At 52.3% G+C, this 14,186-nt stretch overlaps 1 protein-coding gene across 1 annotated transcript in view; it reads left to right on the forward strand.

Annotated features, from left to right (window-relative positions):
* The first annotated feature begins 87 nt into the window (after nucleotides 1-87).
* KYAT1 (kynurenine aminotransferase 1) overlaps nucleotides 88-14,186 on the forward strand; it is a 31,007-nt gene continuing 16,908 nt past the window's right edge. The window contains exon 1 of the mRNA XM_040963254.1: nucleotides 88-206. The gene's annotated coding sequence lies outside the window, so the exon portion shown is untranslated. The remainder of the gene's footprint in view (nucleotides 207-14,186) is intronic.

Here is a 14,186-nt window from a genome sequence, read left to right on the forward strand (position 1 = left end):
GCGACCGCGGCGGCCAGGGCAGCACCATCTTTGTGAGGGGAAACTCTGTTCGTTCTACCCGGTTCGGTGTCCGGCCGTGACGCCGCCCTGTTGCTTCGGGGCGGAAGTAGTGGAGCCTGGGGTCGGCCCTCTTAAAGGGACAGGGACGGCCGTAACCTTCGGAGCATGCTTGGGGACGGCAGGTGAAGGCTGCGGTGGTGACTAGGGTGAGTGACCGGTACGGGAGCGTGGCTCTGTCCTGAGGCGGGGTGCAGAGAGCTGGGCGGGCTTGACTGTGCCGGAGTGCTGGGTGCCTCTGATGCTGTTGGTGGACGCGGAGAGATTGGGGTGCCGCGGGGAGGCATTGCTCGCGCTGCCCTGCGCCACGCAGCCCCCATCCCTGGCCGGTTCGTCCTGCACCCGCGTCCCCTTCCCACGATCGCACCGACGGGAGGAGCCCAAGGGGCGGCGAGTTGGGATGCGGGTGGTGTGGGCGCCCGCGGGTGTCAGCCCGGGGGAGCCGGGTCCTGGGGAATGAGCATCGCTGGTGGAAGCCAGTCCTGCCTGTGCCCTAGCTCGGCCCACTCCCCACGGAGAGCACCGCAAAGCTTTTATTTGGGTCACCCCGCTTGGGGCATGGCGCGTGTGACAGGTGGCTGCACGCACCGAGCAGACCTGGGGTTGGGTGGGAACCAGTCAGGGTGGGCGGTGGAAAGCAGTGGGCTCGCAGGGCAGAGGCCAGGATGGCCTGGGGACCGGACTGGCTGCCGCCTGGCAGGCTCCCCCATACATCCACCTGCAAAGCAGGCAGCCCCCTTCCCCCCAGCCCCATTTTACAGGTGGAAAAACGAGGCCGGCAGAAGTGTGGGGGGGTAGTAACCCCAAGGCAGGAGCAGGATGAAGGGGTGGTCCTCACCTAGGCCTCCCTCACTCTCCTGCTCCTGGGGGAGTGGGGGAGGGGAGAGGGTCCTTCAGCCACACGCTTTGTGGCCCTACTGTGCTGGGCTGAGGACCTGGTGGAGGGACAGGGTGTATTCTGTCCAGCAGAACACAACACCCAGCGGTTGGCACCTTGGCGGGGGAGACGGTTTTAGGACTCAGCCTGGACGGGGCCAGTGAATGCTTCCTCAAGGAAGTAACTTTATCTGTGTGTATTAGAGTGTTTTTATCTGAAAGGCAGAGACAGGCACGCAGAGGTCTTTATCTGCTGCTTCTGTCCCCCGTGTGTCCGCTGTGGCTGGGCCAGGCTGTAGCTAGCAGCCTGTAACGCCATCTCGACCTCCCACACGGGTGACAGGGACCTGAGCCCTCGGACTTTCACCTGCGGCCTCCCAGGGTGTGTGTGGAAGGCGCCTTGTAGGTAGAGGCTGTGCCTCACCAGCTGCACAGGGGCTGAGGGTCACTCCCAGCCCAGCCTCACCAGCCGCCCAGGGGCTGAGGGTCACTCCCAGCTCAGGCTCCCTGCCCCTCACCCCAGCATGCCTCCCTCTGTTGCAGTAGAGCCAGGGGTGGGGAGGGGAGCACCCAGCAGCTAGGACCCTCCTCAGCCTGAAGCCCCTCTCCAAACGCATTCTGTTCCCTGTGCAGCAGTGCCTGCCCATGCATATGGCAGGCCGGTTCAGGCCTGGCATGGCCCGTGCTAGATTAAGCCTATACCTGCAGCACCGGCATCCTGTATGGAAGGTGGTTCAAGTCCCGGCTGCTCCACTTCCCACCCAGCTCCCTGCTAACAGCCTGGGAAAGCAATGAAGACTGGCCCAAGTTCTTGGGCTACTGCACCTGTTGTGCCGGATTTTGAAATTCCCAGAAAATCATCAAGTCTGAAGTTGGTGCTAAGGCATAAAGGTGGTTTATTCAGGTTAGCCTAGGTCTCCCAGCCACCTCCCCCAGCCCAGCAGGGCTGGATCGGAGAGGGGCAGCCACAGCCTACACTGCTGCAGGATCCGCAGGAAGGGCAAAAAAGAAGAGAGAGCGAGAGCCCCCGGTTGAACAGCCCAGCGTTCTTATACATTTCAGGCTATTAATTATACAGTCATGATTTGACAGGCTTCTGTTGGTGGGCTTGAAGCAAGCAACTTTCAAAAGGTACAAATTGATGAGCTGTAGGGCTGTGGATCTTATCAAACACCAGGGGCCTCCTTCCTGAGGAGTGGTCTGCCTACGTGACCTGCCAGGTGTCCTGCCGGGTGTCACATAGACTGTCAGGCCTGGAGTTCACACAGTCCCAGCCAAGCCTTTAAGGCCGAATCACAAAAGCAGAAAACACCTAGGTTCTTCACACCCACATGGGAGACCTGGTAGATCATGGCTTCATATGAGCCATTTTGCTTAAACTCTTTAAAGATGTATCCATTTTTATTGGAAAGTCAGATTTACAGAGAAAGGAAAGAGAGACAGATCTTCCATCTGCTGGTTCACACCCCAATATGGGGCCCAAAAATAAATCTTTAAAAAGGGAAAGGAATTCAGGCCCTTCACAGTAGCCTAGTGGCTAATGTCCTCACATCACACACACCGGGATCCCATATAGGCACCGGTTCTAATCCCGGCAGCTCCACTTCCCATGTAGCTCCTGGCTTATGGCCTGGGAAAGTAGTCGAGGACAGTCCAAAGCCGGCACCCGCATGGGAGACCCAGCAGCAGCTCCTGGCTTCGGATCAGCTCAGCTCTGGACGTTGTGGCCACTTGGGGTGTGAACCAGTGGATGGAAGATCTTCCTCTCTGTCTCTCCTCCTCTCTGTATATCTGCCTTTCCAGTAACAATAAATACATGTTTAAAAAGAGAGCAAGAGAAAGGAAGTGCCCCTCTCAGGAGAGGGCACCCCTCTTTCCGGTTGTCCGCTTCCTTCTCAGGTTGCCTTGGTGGCCGACCATGGCTGTGACCCCGCCATTGCAGCCTGCAGGCCACACTGGCCCGTGGCCGTAGCGCGCATACAAGGGGTCCCTGTGGCTCTTGAGTCCGTGGCTCCTGTGCCTCGCTTCCCAGTGCCGACAGGGGAACTTTGGGCAGGCTTGGGCCTTCCTGGCCTTCCAGGGATGCTGGGGAAGTCTCCCTCTTGTCCTGAGCCACAAGCTCTCCACCTGTCGCACACTGACCCTAACCCTAACCCAAACTGCCCTGGGAGCGGAGCCAGTGGGAAGGGAGAAAGGGTGGCAAGGCCTCTCTCGGCGCTGCCCCTTCCGCAGCCCTGCAGTGCCATCTGTCCATTTCTAAGCTGGGAGCAGCTTCTGAGCTGGGGTACCCTGGCGTCTCCCCCGGGGGTGGCTGACTCAGGTTTGCCTGGTAGGACTGTGCCCAGCCAGCTTGCTTCAGGGGCAGCGGGGGGGGGGGGGGGCAAACAAAGCAGGATTTATTATTGGATAAGGGACGTTTGTGTCTTGCTGGCCTGTGTTCATTGTCACCGTGAGCAGTTTCCTGTCACCAAAAGGGCCCTGTGACCCCCAGACCCACAGCATGCCTTCCACACACTGTGTTTGGTTTGTTTAATATTTATTTATTTGGGCCAGGCACGGTGGCCTAGTGGCTAAAGTGCTCGTCTTGAGCATACCAGGATCCTAAATGGGCGCCGGTTCTAATCCCAGCAGCCCCACTTGGGACACAGGAGGACTTGGGGGGTTATGAATTGCAGCAGGGGCACCCTTTGCTGGGGGAGCTGTGATTTCTGTGCTTGAGCTAAGCAGGGGCACCAGTGCCTGCAAGGAGGCTGTGGTGAGGGCCAGGGAGTTTAGCCCCCTAGGGGCCCGGTGTGCCAGGCAGGTGCGCTGTGGTTCACCCAAGGGCCTGGGAGGATGCAGACTGAGGCAGGACCGGGAGATCACTGGGGCATAGGCAGGGACACAGCCCTAGCCCAACTGGGCAGGCAAAGGGTTTGTGCGTCTCAGAGGAGAGGGGACCCGGAGCCGGTACCGTCTGGGTTCAGGCCAACTCCAAAGGCCAGGCCAGGGTGGCTTTGGACTTCATCCAGTGTCAACACAGGCCATTCTGCTGAGCCAGCCTGCCACGGGCTGGGCACGGCTGGTCTCAGCCCCTGCGGGACTGTTGATCAGGCACCCTGGGACTGTCTACCCGCTCTGGCCAGGCAGGTGACGGGTGGCTGCCCAGGCTGTGTTTGGGGAGGCCCCCGGCCCCCGGCTCGGTGGTGTGGTGACCTAAGCTCTCCCGCACCTGGCTGGCCAGGGTGGAAGGGCATGTGAAGCCGTGCGGTGCTGCTCCCCAAGGCACCTGCCCAAGGACTTGCTTTTACGTAACAGTAATGCCATGTGTTGAACACGAGCCCAGGTCTGTCTGGCCAGGTGGCACACCGCGTCCTCTCCTCATGTTATCCATTTCTGGCTCCAGCCCTGGGAGGTCAGGCTTAATCGTTTGCCAGAAGTCACGTGGCTCGCAAGTGGCTCCAGTCCTGTGTCTGACTCCAGAGACTCTCGGCCTCATTGACTCATTTAAGTGCAAGAACCTGACCCCTCCCCCGCAAAGCCCAGTGAGTAGTCAGGTGTTGTTCTTGTATCAGCATCGAGCATGTATTTGACTCAGTTCCCTGTGAAATGGGTTTTCAGGACTGTGGTTACATCCTGGTTCTGAGCCCAGCAGCGGTGTTACCCTAGCCATGACCGGCAGCATGCCGGACAAGCCTTGCAGGTGGCAGTGGAGACGACAGGTGTGTGTCATGTTTGAGGACCAGGCGAGTCCACAAGACCATCCTGCCTCCCTGGCATCCTGCAATAAAGGCATGTGGCATTTCACAAACTAGACCATCAGCAGAGTAACAGCAGTGCGAGCTGGCGGCAGCCATGGGATGCAGGTGCCATGGCTAGCCGGCCACTGTCTCCAGCAAGTCCATAGCCAGGGGAACTGAGCAAGGATAAACTCCCCACCCTGAGTGAGAAAGGTGGGGCTGAAGGCAGGAATGAAAATGTCTCAGAGGAGGCTACCTGGCCACGATGGCTCACACTGCACCCTCAGAGGTGTCACAGGACACTAAGGGCACAAACGGTCAGATACAGGCAGCCAGCACTGCAAATAAAACCTGCCACCTGCAACCCCAGCACGCCATCTGAGCACTGGTTCAAATCCCGGCTGTGCCACTTCTGATCCAGCTCCCTGCTGGTGTACCTGGAAAGGCAGCAGAGGGTGAGAGGATGGCCCGTGTACTTGGGACCTGCCCCTGCGTGGGAGACCTCGAGGAGGCTCCTGGCTTCTATCTGGCCCATGTCTCTGGGCCCCTACACCTGTCGGGGAGACACAGAGGAAGGTCCTGGCTTCTGTCTGGCCCAGCCCCTCCCCCTCTGACTGTTGAAGTTGTTTTGGTGGGTAGAGATATTTTTGTCTCTCCTGCTGTCATTCTGCTTTTCTTTTTTTTTTTTTTTAATTTTTAAATTATTATTATCATTTTTTTATACAGTTCCTTAGGCTCCTGGTATTTCCCTTATCCCAGCCCCAATTCCCACCCTCACCCCCCCGCCTAGTTCCTCTATATCATAACTAAAGTATAGTTCTTCATACTCAGTCATATGTCCATCATTGCGGGCATGGACAATGGCAGAGAGTCCAGAATCCTATTGTCAAGATACAGTGAACAGTTTCATTGGGAGTCCATCCTTGGTCTGGAAGTAGAGATGCATACTGCATTGTATCCTCACATCTGGATGTTAGTCTCCATTTCACAGCTACTGTACATCCCCTCAAATGAAAAGTCATAATACAAAATCAACAATAGAAAGAAAAATAGAAATTTAAAATGCCATGAAGTTAAATGACATCTTACTAGATACGACAGTCTCCATTACAGTTATTATACATCCCCTTAAATGAAAAGCCACAAAACAAAATCAACATAGAAAGAAAAAAGAAATTAACAACACCATGATGTTAAATAACATGCTACTAAATGACTAACGTGTAGCTGAAGAAATGAAAATCAAGAAGCTTCTTGAAGAAAATGATGCTACTGTATGATCTATGAGTCATTGGATGATTTAATCAGAAGAAAGTGCTTTGAAGAGATGAAACTAACAGAAAACATCAAATCCCTTGCGATATAGTTTCCGCTGATTTTTGTTGAAGTGTGTCTCTTCTAGACAACAAATAGATGAGTTTTGTTTTTTAATCCAATCTACTAATCTATGACATTTGATTGAACTTAAGCCAATTATTTTCAGGGTTAATATGTATGGGTGGTACTTTGGTCCTGTTATTTTAGGAATGGGTTGTTTATTGATTTAGTCTTCTGTTTTTGTTTTACTGGGATGTTCTTCCCGTTGCCTTTGGTTTTGGTGGGTGCTATTCCTCTTCTCTGTCAAGAGAACATCTTGAAGTATCATTTGTAGAACACGTTTGGAAGAGGCAAATTCTTTTTTTTAATAAATATTTATTTATTTATTTATTCAAATTATTGATTACATTGTATTATGAGACACAGTTCCATAGGTACTGGGATTTCCCCCCACCCCTTTCCCACCCCTCCCCCATGGTGGACTCCTCCACCTTGTTGTGAGACCTCAGTTCAAGACCAGTTGAGACACCTTCATTGTAAGAGGCAAATTCTTTTAACTTTTCTTTACTGTGGAAGAATTTTATTTCATTTTCAAAGACAGAAGAAAGCTTTGCTGGATATGTTATCCTAGGCCGACAATTTTTTTCTTTAAGAATCTGGAATATGTCACTCCATTCTCTTCTTGCCTGTAGAGTTTCCTGTGAGAGATCTCCTGTGAGTTCAATTGGCATTCCTTTACATGTCAATTGATTTTGTTCACATGCACATTTAAGAATTTTTTTTTCTTATGTTCTGTTAAAGAGAGCTTGATTATCGTGTGTCTTGGTGAAGCTCTCTTTTGGTCAAGCCTTATTGGGAGTTTTGTGCCCCTCCTGGATCTTGTTTCCCAATTCTTTAGGGAAATTTTCCTTTATTATTTCATTAAATATACTTGTAAAACCAATTTCTCTTTCTGCACCTTCTGGGACTCCCATAACTCCTATATTTGGCCTCTTAATAGTGTCTTTCAGTTCTTGAACACCTTTTTTTTTGGCCTGATCCAGCTCTGCTTCCAGCTTTTTGTTTGCTTCTCCCTGATGACGGAAAGTATCTGCCAATTCTGAGATTTTTTCTTCTGCTTGCTTCATTCTACTCTGGAGACTCTCCACTGTACTTTTAATTTGCTCTACTGCGTTCTTAATTTCTGATCTATCAGCCTTGATTTGCTTTGTTGCTTCCTTAAATTCTTTGAACTCTTGTATGTGCTTCTTATTGTTGATCAGAAGCTTTAAAATGAGTTTTCTGAATTCTGTGTCCCCTATTTTCTTGATGTCTTCCTCTGTTAACTCTGAGGTTGGCATAGAGTTTTACTCCTTTGCAGGGAAGTTTTCGGTAATATTCACTGTGCCTTTGTCTCTTCTTTTGGATGACTTGGTCATCGTACTTCTGGTTAGCAGAGTCTTCTTGGGGTAGGTTTCTAAGCTCTGTCACCCACAGGTCTACAGTTCGATTTTTTTTTTTTAAAGATTTATTTTTATTATTTTTTCATTGGAAAGGCGGATATACAGAGAGGAGAGACAGAGAGGAAGATCTTCCGTCCGATGATTCACTCCCCAAGTGAGCGCAACGGCCGATGCTATGCCGATCTGAAGCCAGGAGCCTCTTCCGGGTCTCCCACACGGGTGCAGGTTCCCAAATCTTTGGGCCGTCCTCGACTGCTTTCCCAGGCCACAGGCAGGGAGCTGGAAGGGAAGCAGGGCTGCCGGGATTAGAACCGGCGCCCATATGGGACCCCGGGCATGCAAGGCGAGGACCTTTAACCACTTGCGCCACCGCGCCGGGCCCTACAGTTCGATTTTACTTATTGCAGTTGGTACACAACTCTTTGCTTGTAGCCAATTGTGTCACTCCCTCCAGCGAGTTCCAGGTCTGGGTTCTTATGTTAGATTTCCACCAAGAACTCCATAGCCCCAACTCCAGGCTCACCAATCTCCACCTCCTGTGGTACCATGTTGAGGCTGCACCGATGTCTCTACAACCTTTCTCCCACTTCCAGTTGGAGCAGGTCCCAGGATTAGAGAGACACCAGGTGTCCTATATAGCTAGGTTGTTGGTGGCACTGATCTTGCCGGAACCTGTTGAATGTTAGGTCTGGGTGCCACACAGGCATATTTTGACCCGTACGACGCCATAGTCGGTATTATTTTCCTGTAGGACCAGTGCAATCCACTGAACTCAGTGAGTTCTCGCGAGCTCACACATGCACAGTTCGCTGCAGTCCTAAAGCTTTTGCCACACTGTACAAAATGGCACCTGACGTACCACTACTAGAGTTCTTGATCTGCTGGCTGTCAGGTCTGAAGGCTACTCAGACCTGTCTTGGGTGGAACCTGTAGAATGCCGCGTTGCTGTAGTTCACTGAGTCAGAAATGAGTTCACTCCCAGCTCAGCGTGTGCTCAGTTCTTTCCCTTGCCTTTGCCTCCTTAAGCAAAATGGTGCCCAATTTGGCTCTAGGGGCTGACTGGGCTGTGAAACCACCCTGTTTTCGCACTGCCCATCAGGGATCCACTGCTCTGTCCCTGCTCCTGGTCACATCAAACGGACCAGCAGGATGGACAGTTCTTTGTGTGGGTTCACCTCCCAAGCTCCCAGTGAACGGCCCTTCCCACCTGGTTGCTGGTGGAGTTCCGGCTGCTGGTGGAGTTCAGATGGCCCAGTAGCTGAATGCTGCTGGAGTATCAGTCACTGCAACACCACACCGTTGTGTCCGCTGCTTTCCTGTGTCTGTCAGTCTCCAGGCACCCCTCTGCTGTTGTTCTGTCCTCTCCTATTTCCTGGAATGTGTCCTCTCTGCTTTATCCTCATTAAATGTTTCTCCGTCCGTTTAAACATGTCCTATTCCGCCATCTTGATTCTCCTGTCACTCTGCCTTTCAAATAAATATATCAGTATATTTCAAATAAAAATATCAAATGAATAAGTAAACCTCTCAAAATGCAAGTGGATTGGGCCCTCTGCAGTGAGTCTGTTGGCTCCCCTTTCAAGCACCAGGAGCCCATAAAGGTGTCAGTTCAGGTCCCAGCCGCTCCACTTCCCATCCAGCTCCCTGCCTGTGGCCTGGGGAAGCAGTCGAGGACGGCCCAAAGCCTTGGGACTCTGCACCCGCATGGGAGACTCAAAAGAGGCTCTTGGCTCCTGGCTTTGGATCAGCTCAGCTCTGGCTGTGGCAGCCACTTGGGGAGTGAACCAGCAAATGAAAAATCTTTCTCTCTCTCTTTTCTTTCTCTGTAAATCTTTCCAATAAAAATAAATAAAAAAGAAGAGAGACGTGACTCAGCCTGCCATGGTCAATTGAGACTTGGTGGCTTTTCATGGACTCACAGCCTTGCCCTCTTCCACCCCAGTTCAGTTCCTAAACTTTTTCACCACCACAGTGGTACCATACCCTGAACCCATCACAAGCCACTTTCCTTGAGTTCTTTCCAACCCCCAGTCACCACTAATCCCCTTTTTCCGATCTCCCTTGTGGATGCAAGAGTCAAACACTTGAGCCATCTCCCACTGCTTTCAGGGGCATTCGTAGGAAGCTGGATGGAAAGTGGAGCAACTGGCACCCATATGGGATGTCATCGTTGCAGACCATGGCTTTACTGCTGTGCCAAGGCCTTGGCCCCAAAGGCAGCTCTGTGTTTGCATTTCATAAAGATCAAAGAATTGGGAGCCCCAAGGAGCAGGAGCGTAATGAAGTGTATCATGGTGGGCATTTGGCAGCGCCATTTAGCAGCTACCCGAGATACCTGCATCTGAGTTCTGCCTCCACTTTCATTCAGCCCCTGGGCTCCTGCCTGTCACATGAGGGGCCCTGGGCTCCTGCCCCTCGCGTGGGCGGCCCTGGCCGAGTCCCTGGGCTCCTGCTCCTCGTGTGGGCGGCCCTGGCTGAACCTGTGGGCTCCTGCCCTCATGTGGGGGGCCCTGGCTGAACCCCTGGGCTCCTGCCCCTCGCGTGGGTGGCCCTGGCCACATGGGATCCCGGTTTGTTCAAGGTGAGAACTTTAGCTATTGGACCACGGCACCAGGCCCACCACGCCATTTAATGTAACCTGGGGATTGCGCCCCACTATCAGCAGTGGCTGAGCCACACGGTGACCCCATGTGGAAACAGTTCCCAGCTGATGGATTTGGGGGTGTTTGTAGTTCGTTACCTCTTCCTGAGTGTGTGTGGTCCTCAAAGATCGATTTCCAGAACTGCTGGGTCAAGGGGTAAGGTGTGGTTACTAAGATGCCCTCCAAAAACGAGTGCTACTGGTTTGTGGCACCAATTCTGGGGACCCAGTGATCCCCACCTTGGCCCATTCTACTTGAGTTTGTGTCTCATTGATGACAAGTACGTATGGGCAAATGCTCAAGGTTATTGGCTGCCTCTCCTTTTGCGTGAATTCCTATTTAACTTTCACCTACTCTTTCCTTTGGAGATGTTGGTCTTTTGTTATGGATTCCTAGGTGCCCAATGTACATTCAGGCACACATTATTTCTTTACTTTCATTATTGATTTGAAAGGCAGAGATGTAGACAGCAATTTTCCATTCACTGATTTCCTCCTCAAATGTCTGCAACAGGGCTGGGACGCACCAGAGCCCAGAGCCTGCAGGAGCACAGTCCATGTCCCCCTGGGACTCGAACCCAGGCACTCCAACATGGCATGCTGGCGTCCTGGGCAACATTGAGCCACTCCACCAAACCCTGGCCTCTGAGGGGTTCCTCTCCCCTCGGGGAAGGCCCCATCCAGTCTTTTCTTCCTGTAGGCTGCACACTCCTTGGAGGAAAGCGTCCTGTCTTCCTGTCAAGTGCACAGGGGTAGTCCATAACCAGGCTGGGTGCCAGGAGCCTCGTTCTCACAGGCTCACAGCGTGCAGCCACTCGCAGCCCGTGCAGGTTCAGGCAGCAGCACGGGCTGGGGTGCCCGCTGGGAGAGCCCACCTGGTAAGAGGAGCTCCCGGGGAGTTCTGGGTGGGCCGGCCCCCTCCTTATCAATGTCTCCACGTGGAGAGTGTGAGCAGCCGGCAGAACCCCCAGTGATCTGTGCGCCCTTACAGGAAGCAGACTATCCGGCCCGTGGGCCGTCCTGTCCCGTGCACAGTGGCAGTGAGTTAAGGCTTTGAAGTCTCTGAGTTTGAATCCCAGCTCTGCTCCTTGTCAGCTTGGTACAGCCTTCTTCATCGTTTGTGTGATGAGAACAGAGCAGGTTAAAACCCTGCCTGCAGCACTGCCATCCTCCGTGAAGCTCTGGCTTCAGCCTGGCCCACAACTAGCTGTTAGGATCGTTTAGGGAGTAAACGTCCTCCAAATTGAAGCTCTCTCTCCCTGACTCTCTCACTCTGGAACTCTCTGCCTTTGGGGGAAAAAAAAGGAAGGAAGAAAACAAGAGAAATCTTAAAAAAAAAAAATTCATGGGAACAAAACTAGAATGGTTGGAATCATAGACACAAAACACAGCTGGGTGGCTGCCCGCGGCCCGGGCGGTGGGGAGGCCGCTGGACAGCAGGACGTGTGCGCTGCTCCTGCTGTGCATCTGAACGTGGCAGGGCTGGTGAACTAGGCAGCCTGTGTCTTTTATTAAAACCATGAGCCTGGAGAGGAGTGCGGGAAGTGGCAGAGGCCATCACCCAGGACAGTCCCCACGGCCCTGGAGTTGGAGATAGGTGTGACCTGGCCAAGGCTGTTCCCCTGGAGCCTGCCCAGGGGCCTGTGAAGGAGGTCCCAGGCCACGCCCAGGTCTTGCCTTAGTCTTGGGAGGAGTCCAGAGCAGGACTGCAGGCCTGCCCTCTCCAAGCCCTCCCACCCCCGGCTGGTTGTGAATGGGTTAGTTAGTCTTCCCAAGTTGCCCCATGCAAAAGATTGGCTCTGTGCACCTCCTGCTGGCAGCTACAGGAACAACAGGCCTCCCAAACTGCTCCCCAACTTCCTTGTATCTGGAGAGGGGTTGAGTGGGACAGCTTGGGGAGAGCCCTGTGCCCTCTTCTGTCTGAGGCTCAGAACCCTTCCCACGCCCTCTCATGGCTTTCCCTTCCCACTTACAATCCAAAAGCATCCCTCTCTAACCCCCTTGCTCACAGACAGCAGCAAGGACAGACACAGTCTACCCATGTTCACGGATGCATTGTGACTTTCAGGAGTGTTTGTCATCATTGTCTAGCCAGTAAAGCCAGGATCCTATATGGGTGCCGGTTCGAGAACCAGCTGTTCCACTTCCAATCCATCTCTCTATTACTGGCCTGGGATCAGAGCAACAGATGTCTCAAATACTTGGGCCCAGATGAAACTCCTGACACCTGACTTTAGCCGCTGGTCCTTGTGACCGTGGCTGGAGAGGGAACAGGAAGAGGGAAACCAAAGGATGGAAGGTTTCTCTCCTCTCTTACTGTCACTGTCCCGCAGCGATGGACTTGGTGCACGGAGCCGATAATAACACGCGTGGACCCTGACTGATGGTCAAAAGCCGAAGTTTATTAGTGGCATCAGACTTTATCCACTGAGGGTCATATGGGATAAGAGAAGTATGGAGCCCATCAACAAAACCCATCAACTGTTTCTACACTTTTGTTTGGAACTCCTTTTGTTTTGTATATTTTACCAGGTGTTCTCACACACAAGCTGTCCGCTCAACTGTTTTCATACAAATGACATCCCATCAGTGACACAAACCGTTTGTTCTCAGGCAAAGGTCATCTGGTCACACAAAAGGCACCCATGCAGTTGTTTTCATACAAATATTATCCAATCAACTGTAATCCTGTGCTCCCTGACCTTCTCCTCCTCTGTAATTCTTAATAATGAATTAATTTTCAAAAAGCAAAAACAAAAACTTCTGGGGCCCACACAACTCATTTCCAAATAAATACATTTTGCAAGCCTTTAAAAAAAGGTAACATACTAGAAATCAAAATGTACAATTTGGAGACCAGAGCAGACATGTGACAGGGATTTTGGACTCATGAGACAGGGAGGGATTGGAAACAACGATGATTAACTTGCTAAAGGCTCCAGTGGAAATAGGTGGCTGCTGTGGGAGCAGGTGCGTGGGGTGGGCAGAGCTAAGAAGGTGCCTGAAAGAGGCGCTCGATCAGAAGCACTGTAGTGGAAATAAAGGATACCAATCATGAAGGTGGGACAATAGAAATTTCCAAACTGGAAAGTAAAGAGAAAAAAAAGTACAACAGTGTAAGAAGTGTGAGACAGCTGTGCAAGGGGTCACATCAGGTCAAGGGGCCAGCAGAAGGAACAGAAGAAGCAAAGGGGACAGAGAGAGATTTTAAATCTGATCTGCCTTTTCAATAATAAAACAAGAAAACAATACAGTCCTATTCCACATTGCAGGGAATCCCAAGGATGAATGCTTCACCCAAAAGTCAAACCAGAAATGCTTACTGTGCCTAGACATAGCAAAGTTAAAGAAATCAACCTGGGGCCAACGCCATGACTCAACTGGCTCATCCTCCAACTCCTAGTGCTGGGATCCCACATGGGCACCAGTTCATGTCCCAGTTACTCTACTTCCCTTCCAGCTCCCTGCTTGTGGCCTAGGAAAGTAGTAGAGGACGGGAAAAGCCTTGGGACCCTGCACCCACTTGGGAGACCCAGAAGAGACTCTTGGATCTTGGCTTCAGCTCAGCTCAGCTCCAGCCATTGCGACCATTTGGGAGTGGATCAGAGGATGGCAGATCTTTCTCTGTCTCTCCTTCAGTCTGTAACTGCCATTCCAATAAAAATAAATGAATCTCCAAAAAGAAGAGACCTAAAGGGGCTGTCACAGAGGCAGAGCAGGTGAAGCTCCTAGTTGCCATCCACACCTCCATAATCAACTCAAGTCTGAGTCCCAGCTCCTCTGCTTCTGTTTCCAATCCAGTGTCCTGCACCTGGGAGGCAGCAGACGGTGATTCGAGTACTTGGGTCCTGTACTACCCCTGTGAGATACCCGAGTCCCTGGCTTCAGCCTGGCCAGCTTTGGGGGAGTCAACCCAAACAGAAGATTCTCTCTGTGTGTCTCTGTGCTCTGCCTTTGAAAAAGGAAAGAGTTGGAGCTTGCTATGTGGTGTCAGCAGGTGAAGCCGCCTGCCATGCCAGTCATTGCCATGGGTGCTAGACTGTGTTCCTGCCACTCCACTTCTGCTGCCATGGTCCAGCTGTCCACTAATGGCTTGGGAAAAGCCTGCAATCCTCCTGGGAGACCCGGATGAAG

The sequence above is a fragment of the Ochotona curzoniae genome, unplaced genomic scaffold, assembly GCF_017591425.1.
Source record: "Ochotona curzoniae isolate NIBS_2020 unplaced genomic scaffold, NIBS_Ocur_1.0 scaffold_3208, whole genome shotgun sequence".
NCBI lineage: Eukaryota > Metazoa > Chordata > Mammalia > Lagomorpha > Ochotonidae > Ochotona > Ochotona curzoniae.